This window comes from Drosophila miranda, assembly GCF_003369915.1.
Source record: "Drosophila miranda strain MSH22 chromosome Y unlocalized genomic scaffold, D.miranda_PacBio2.1 Contig_Y2_pilon, whole genome shotgun sequence".
NCBI lineage: Eukaryota > Metazoa > Arthropoda > Insecta > Diptera > Drosophilidae > Drosophila > Drosophila miranda.
In genome coordinates this window covers 29,593,919-29,601,661 of record NW_022881614.1, presented here as the reverse complement: position 1 = coordinate 29,601,661, position 7,743 = coordinate 29,593,919, and the positions used below count along the sequence as shown (strand labels likewise).

The window sequence follows — 7,743 nt, the reverse complement described above, 5'->3', positions numbered from 1 at the left end:
CGGATTTAGTTTCTATTTGTTGTTTTAAATTTACAATTTGCTCCTGTACTTGTGAAATTTGAAGTGCTATCAATTGTTTGACCAGATCTGCAGTGAGATCGGTCCTTGTTTGTGAGTTAATCATTTTTAGTTTTTCAAAATCTAAAGTTAGTTGATCCACCTTAAATTTTTCTTATATGTTTGTTTTTATAATCTAATATAACCTAATTGAACTTATATATTTATTAATACAACTTTTGCTCACGAACTATCCGGTAGGGGTCGTCCTTCTTAGTTTGGCTGACAGATCTTCGAACGGGTCTTCCTTCTTGATTTGGGTGACAGGTCTTCGAACGGGTCTTTTTTCTTAAATTTCTTTGTTTAACTGGGTCTTCTGGGGGTCTTCCTTCTTTGGTTTAGCTGATAGTTTCACTTTCTTTGTGTTTTGGTTTGGTTGGTTTTGTTTAAAAACTTTGGTTTTTTTGTATTTTTGAATTGTCTTGATTAGCTTTTGTATTTATTTGTATTTTGTATTGTATTTGTATTTGTATTTGTATTGTATATTGTATTTATTTTTGCACACCCTAAGCTCCGGTTTGTTTCCTTTTTATCTCACTTTTTCTTATCTTATATCTCACAGTCACTCCGCGTTTTTATATCTGAAGGATTTATTCCATTAATTAATTGTCCTTCGGGTTTCGGCACGACGCAACACTTTTATTATTCGGTGCTTTTTATACAACGTCGCCCCACGTTGGGCGCCAATTAAATAACTGCGGTAGCGGATTGTGTTTTTAAAAAGTTTTTATTTTACTTCTAACTTCACTGATATAGATTTACGTAGAGGGTCACAAAGGATTCCGGACAAAGGGTTTGCGCGATCTTAATTTTTAGCTCGACTTTGCGGTGTCGCTTCTGGATCAAGACTGACTTGAACTTTCTGATCTTTGCATCGTTGATCCCTTTCGGGAATAGTTTTTCTATAAACATTTCAATTGATTTCGCCATCCCGAGTATTGGATTTCGTCATCCAAAGAGAGAACTGTAAAATGCCTAAAGTGCAGGATCTGCAGGATCTGATCTAGATAGCTTTAAATTTAAATTGCTAAAGCTTGAATTTCAAGAGCTAGAAGCTTGGACTAGATCAACCGGCTACTGCTAGTTTGTTTCAATGACTTATACCCCTGGTAAAACACTCTCAGAACCTCATTCAGGAGAAAAACCCCAAGTCGAGTCACTCTGGGAGGAACATGATGCTCTTGGGGGCCGGCAGGGAAATGGCAAATGCAACTGGGCAGTAAATTTTGCATAGATGGATAATTTATAACTTATGCGTGGCAGTGCCAGCCCCCGAAACATTTTGCATGGTACGCTGACGGGGGAATCAGGCGGAGACATAGACAGATGCACAGACAATGATTAGGGCCACACACAAACCTATTATTAACATGGCAGGCCCTGTCCACTCGGGTGGACAATTGCAATTGCTTGCCAGTAATTCTCAATTTAATTATATTAACACAAACACACTCACACACTTGCACTCACGGACCGGACTCTATAGGAGGGGCTGGCTCGTCTAAGTGCAGATTTGAGCGCATTTTCACTTGGGCCAAGTTTTATGGCTCGGCTTTGAGACCCCTGCCTGAGATCTGAGGGACTGCCAGCCTGTGCGTAAATCAAATGCAAATGTCGAGTGCCCGTGGGGCAATGACAGCAGTGTCCTGACCCTGTCCAAGAGCTGTCCTTATGTTTGTCCGCTTGTCTGCGGCTAGCTTCTCGCCATATTCATTATGCGGAAAGGCAGGAGAACCCACTTTTGGGTCTCCCCCCGAATCTGAATTCTTTGCCCGCCCTCCAGGCCGGTCCTGCTGGATGGGATCTATGTATCTGACTTTGGCATTAGTTTTAGCCCGGGCAACTTTTAGTTCTCATTTTCGCACGTAGCCCGATGCCGATGTCCGATGGCCGCACATATCGGATTCAGCAATCAAGGTGTGGGCCAGCCTGAAGGGGAGAAAATTATGCTCACGTAGGGAGTACGTGCTGTTGATTTGATGGTCAGTTAATTATTATTTTTTGTGTTTATAGAGTTGCGGCTATGTTGTTTGGGGCAGGCCAAAAACAGAAACATAAGTAAAATGCTCTGGCTAATGTCTGATCTTGTGGCTAGGCATGTAGAGATTGCGCCCGTGCATGCTGGGCTATGAAGTGTCTCAGTCTCATAAATGTGACTGGAAATGACTAGCTGGAAAACTTCATATCTTGATAGGTGTGAGGGGATACAGGAGGAACAGGAATACTCGAGGAATAATACTGGAGTTCCAGGCACCTTTAAACACTTTGAAGATATTCCATTTTAATCATACCAAAAGGAGTATAGAGAATTAAGTATAAAATATACTATTAGTGTGTACACTTTATGATCCCCTAGCCCCCACATTATGGTGCACTGCAGTCATGCTTATGCTCATGATTAGGAAAGTTGTGTACCAAGGTTGATGTTAATTTTCGCTGCCAAGGTCCTAATCCCTTCGTGGCCTGCGTCAATACTATTCCGATTGAGCAGCAGATCGATGCCGCCAAATTTGTTTGATGAGGTAGGAGCGTATCAAGGCTTTTGGGTCCTACTTTTGGGCCCGTCTGAATATACATACATATGTATGTGTAGGCTTAATTATATTTTGCTTTTCGCTTTTCCTACACTATTTGAAGTACTTTTGAGACCCAATACTCACTTTGACTTAAAGTCCGCCCCTGTGCCCGCATCGTGCTGTAATCAGCCGAGGCGGGTGAGGGATATGATGTTGGCCAAATCGCCGGCGCAATTCCGACGGCCAATGCCAATATTAATCAATTCTATATGGAGCGCAGTTCGGGAAGATCTAGTGGGACCAAAACCATCCCAAACTGGTTATCCTCTGCAACAGCAGCAGCGGCAGCAGCAGCAAGTCGAAACTTATTATTACGCGTAATCGCCGCTACATGTGGCATAGCCCCCTGGTCGAACCGAAAGAGCCTGGGACACCTGTGTGTATATTATTATTACACATCGGACATGGCCAAGAGAACAGGGCATGAGCAAGGGCAAGGGCACGGGCATCGGCATCGGCATCGGTATGGGCACAGGCACGGGCAATGGGAATTGGAATTCGAATGGACGGGGGCATGGGCAATGGGCAGACAAATTTAAGCGAGCTACTCGTACACACACACGATGACGCTGTAAGTGAACACTAATGTGGGTCCAGGGTATGCAGCAGTCGCGGTCAGTTAAGTAGTACCATCACGAGTACGGGTTCTGGAAGAAAAATCTAAAGAACCAAATATTCGTAATAGAAATCTCTCCTAGATTTTTGATCTGCTCATGAGCAGATATTGTATATAGTAGTGGAACTCCTCTTGGTTCCATTCGAATGATCGCAGCTGTAGATTGTGAATCTTACATACAAGCTTGCCAGCAGACTCGCTGACCGTCTGACGTAACAACAAGTTAACAAGATAATGACAGTAGCGGCGGCTCACCGGACGAACCAGGCCAACCCATTCAGCCCAGTCCCAGTCCCAGTCGGTCCAGTCAACATAGTCATCGTGGTCGTGGTCTTGGTCGGTCCCCCTCTTTCTGGAAGAGGTTCGCGTCCCGCTCTGTTATTTTGTCGGAGGTAGGTGTGGATCGGATCCATTTGTGTGTGTATGTGTGTGTGTTAGAGTGAGTGAAGTGCCGTGCGCATAAGTGACTGATGGCCGGCGACGTCCAGGGCCCGGCCCCCATTCTTTATGCTGGAGCTGGCTGCCATTTCCTCTCCCTCCTCTCCATCCGCCTCATCCGCGGCTGCTGTCGGCCAAAGACCATAATCAAGTATGCTAAAAAGACGCCCTAACCAAAAGGAAATTGAAATGAAATATAAAGAGTATATGTGTGCTTGTGCTCGTGTGGGTCTGCGTGGGTCTGTGTGGTGTGGCGAGAGAGAGTGTGAATATGTATACGTTCCTTGGGTGACCATACGTATGCGTGTCTGTATGGGTAAGCGCTATAGTTTTCTCTTTTGTGGTATTTCGCACCTGGAGCGGCGGCTGCTCACCTTGTTAAGCAGAGCGTCGTTAACACTTGAGGTATTCTCTGTTTTTCTGCTGGTGTGGTGGTGGTGCTGCTGTTCCTGGCCCTGTTCTTGCTCCCTCGCTCCTCCCGTTCCCCTGCACCTACGGATGCACTGGCCAACAAGCTCATTAGCCTCATAATTAGCTTTCGTTATGCTGTTCATGTATTAATTATAAGTTATTGCTGCGTCCAGGCGCCGCGCACGAAACCCACTCAACACTCGTTCCTCCAGGGAGTGAATGTGGGATTTGGTAGATGGGCAGAGGGGGGCCTCTTCTCTGCCTCATTGCATTTTAAACCGCTCATCAAGCCAGTTTTCCTCTCGTCAGCCTTTTTCCTGACTGTTTTACTCGCCTTTGTTCTGGGATTTTTTGCTGCTGCTGCTTCTGCTACTTCTGGCCACGGCTAATGCAGAGATAAAGATTTGATTTGATAACAATTTAATTTCGAGTGCACGCTCGTGGTTTTCCCCACATTATTGCATTTTACACTAGAGTCTTGCGATGTGGTGTGCAGGGCACGTAGGCAGATTAGCCTGGTGAATAGGAGGGGCGGGGGAAGGGGAATGGGGCGACGAAGATTGCGTGATTGCGTTCCCAAGTGCAATACATACTGGGTTAGACTAATGGTTCATGGTGACACCGCGCATAAGGAAGGGCCCCATAAACAGAGAAAATTCAGAATAAAGCTGACCTGCTCCCAGAAGAAAATTAGAGAGTGAGCGGGAGGGGTGTGTGCCCCTGCGCTGCACGTGAGTGTGGATTAAATGAGGTATTCGCTCTGCCAAATATGGAGTTCTACGTTCTATGCTTTGCTCCATTATATACACGCATCGTGGCTTTGATTTATCTTTATTTACGGTAATTGGAATAATAATGAATAGCTTCTAAATCACATATTTGATTGCAATAACGTCAGTTTCTTTATGGCATGCTTCGTTCTTTAAAATAATGATCTAAAAGCTATGAATATCAACATGGCGTATATATAGAGCTATTTGTAATGTTCATTTTGTATATTTGTAGGCTGATTTAAATAATATTTCTGCATCTATGGAGTTTCCTGGAACTTTTAATGCATAATAATTAATTTCAAAAGTTGGAACTTTCTTCTTATTCGAAGCTCGGATAATAAACACAACAAATCTACAATCCGCGAGAGCTGGGGCAAACAAACAATGGGCCGGAGGCACAGCCGACAAAAAATGCTGAGTAAACTTTATTAAAAATGGATAACGGCGTACGAACAACGCTAACAACGTGGGTGGGAGAATGGATTGGTGTGGACGGATTGCAAACACACACACACGTCACTCAGCCACGACATCCTTCCGGGAGCGACAAAGGGTCGGTACGGCAGGGATCGGGCCTGGTCCTCGTCCTTGTCCCGGGCTTAACGCTGTTAATGACCAAGGGCAACAGCGGCATCGCCCTCAACATCGACCCAGACATTCCGCATCCTCCAGGCTATATATTATTACGTGTGCTCACGAGCAATTGAGGATGCAATGTCATACGTCAGAAGAAGGTGAGTCAAATCAGCGGCCAGGCCGTGGCAGGGTTAAACAGGAATACATAAGTCAACAAAGTTTGGATCTGATTGAAAATCATTGTGCAATGTAATATACTCGTAGTAGAGCTTAACATCCATGACACAGAACAGAGGCGGACCGTGTTGGAGAGTATTTCTGAGCAAAAAAACTGCTGTATAATGTTTATTTGCCCGAGCAAAAGAAATTTATATGTTCAGAGCCCGTTTAGGACGTTTGGTTGGGGGTACTAAAAAACTTTTGCTTAAGAAATCTGCGGCAAAAGGGTTGGAAGGACATTGGTCCCGGGTTTGACTCGGGCAGCTGGCAGCACCCTGCTGTGGATAAATCTGCGTAGCCAATGCAACTTAATTCAATTTCCAAATACTTTCTCCGCTCAGGAGCTGGGATGCAAAATGCTGCTTGCTGTTAATTACGAAATTGTAAAACTCAAAGTTCAAATTGCAATTTGTATTCATTTGTAAGCCGTCAGAGCCATTACATTTGTAAACCGCCGCCACTGCCGCTGCCAGACCCACTGGCAAAATTATATATTAATGCGGGCGGACGGGCGTCTGTCTGTCTATCACTGCGGACACCTTTGCGGACGCAGCCTCCTCCTTCGGGCACCCCCATCTCCATCTCCAGTCCCCCGTGCAGTCACCCATATAATTTAAATGCATTTCCTTTTGCGCATTAATTTCCTAAGCTTTTTTGCATACGAAAATCCCGCACAAAACTGCGTTCGATGTAATCCCATGAGCTTTAAAGTCACGTGTGTGCCCTGCCCGGGGGCATGTCTGTTTGTGTGCGCTGTTGCCACAATCCAACCTTCCTTTCTGTGGCAGGGGACAGCTGCAGATTTGTTTTTGTATTCGCATGTAATAAATATATTTGTTTATCCCCCTCTAATTTTCACTGCAAGCGAAAATATACAAAAAAAAAAAAAGAGATTGCTACGTAGAGATGGGGAAATTTTGAGTCTGGGCGGCTCTCCCCATGGTCTGGTCTCCTCTCTTTGTCTTTTTTGTATGCTTTTTGTAAAGTTTTCGTTACATTAATTGTCCTCCAGTTCGCTTTAGGGGAGCCACGACTGAACAGAGCCCCTATTTTCATTGGACGCTCTGAAATTTTCATATAGGATGCATTGTGCATCGCGAACAATGACTTTCACTTACCGCAGGATCAACAAACAGTCTGTTCAACAAATTGAAAGCTCATACAAACATATGTTTTTAATTTAAATGTTTTTAATTTAAATTTGAATCACCCAACAAAGTCAAAATGGTCTTCATAGTTTTGAAATGTTTAATTTAGATGTAATTTGTTAATTTCTTAGTTAATCAACAACAAAATATACTTATGAAAACGCAGGAAAAGAAGAAACAAAAAAGTTTGTTTTCGCCCAACGTGGGGCTCGAACCCACGACCCTGAGATTAAGAGTCTCATGCTCTACCGACTGAGCTAGCCGGGCTGTTGTTCATTGAACGGCAAATGCTAAACTAGAGCTCAGCCAGAGGTATGTATATACTGCTTTCTGTTTCAGGCCTATTAACAGTTGTCTATTTTTAGACCTTATCGAAAAATTTGCGAGTATTAAGAGGATTAAGAGTTGGGTCTTAAATGCTTCTTTAGGCATTCATATGTGTATTTTTGTACAAAACTGTATATAAATATGTAAGTATGCTTGTGTTTTTTATAATTGCTTTAAATTTTAAATATATATACATATATACATATATATGTATTTTATAAATAGATTATGTATATCATCAGTTTATATCATATTTTGACCAGGGTCTAAGGTTTTAGTTGTAATGTCTTGATTTTCGTATCCCAATTTAATGATTATCTGAATTTCTATGTTCCATGTTCCTCTTCCCAAGCAATACTTGCGACTCATTCACAAAGAATTACTATTCGAAATGAGCTGGTTTCATTCATCAGCACATCACAAGCTCGACAGCCATGTCAGAAATATCATTACAATTGTGTTCCGTTTCTCAGGCTCCTTTAGAACGGCTCACACACACAGAAATATCATGGGGGGAAGCATCATGCGTGGAAAATGGTTATTCATAATCATTTGTTACGCTTAATTGTTGTCTTTGCGGTTTACCTCTCGGCTGCTTTGTG

At 43.3% G+C, this 7,743-nt stretch overlaps 1 non-coding gene across 1 annotated transcript; it reads right to left on the bottom strand.

Annotated features, from left to right (window-relative positions):
- Window positions 1-7,008: 7,008 nt before the first annotated feature.
- On the bottom strand, window positions 7,009-7,081 carry Trnak-cuu. Its single transcript has one exon. It is a non-coding gene; the product is annotated as a tRNA-Lys (tRNA).
- Between the last annotated feature and the right edge of the window lie 662 nt (window positions 7,082-7,743).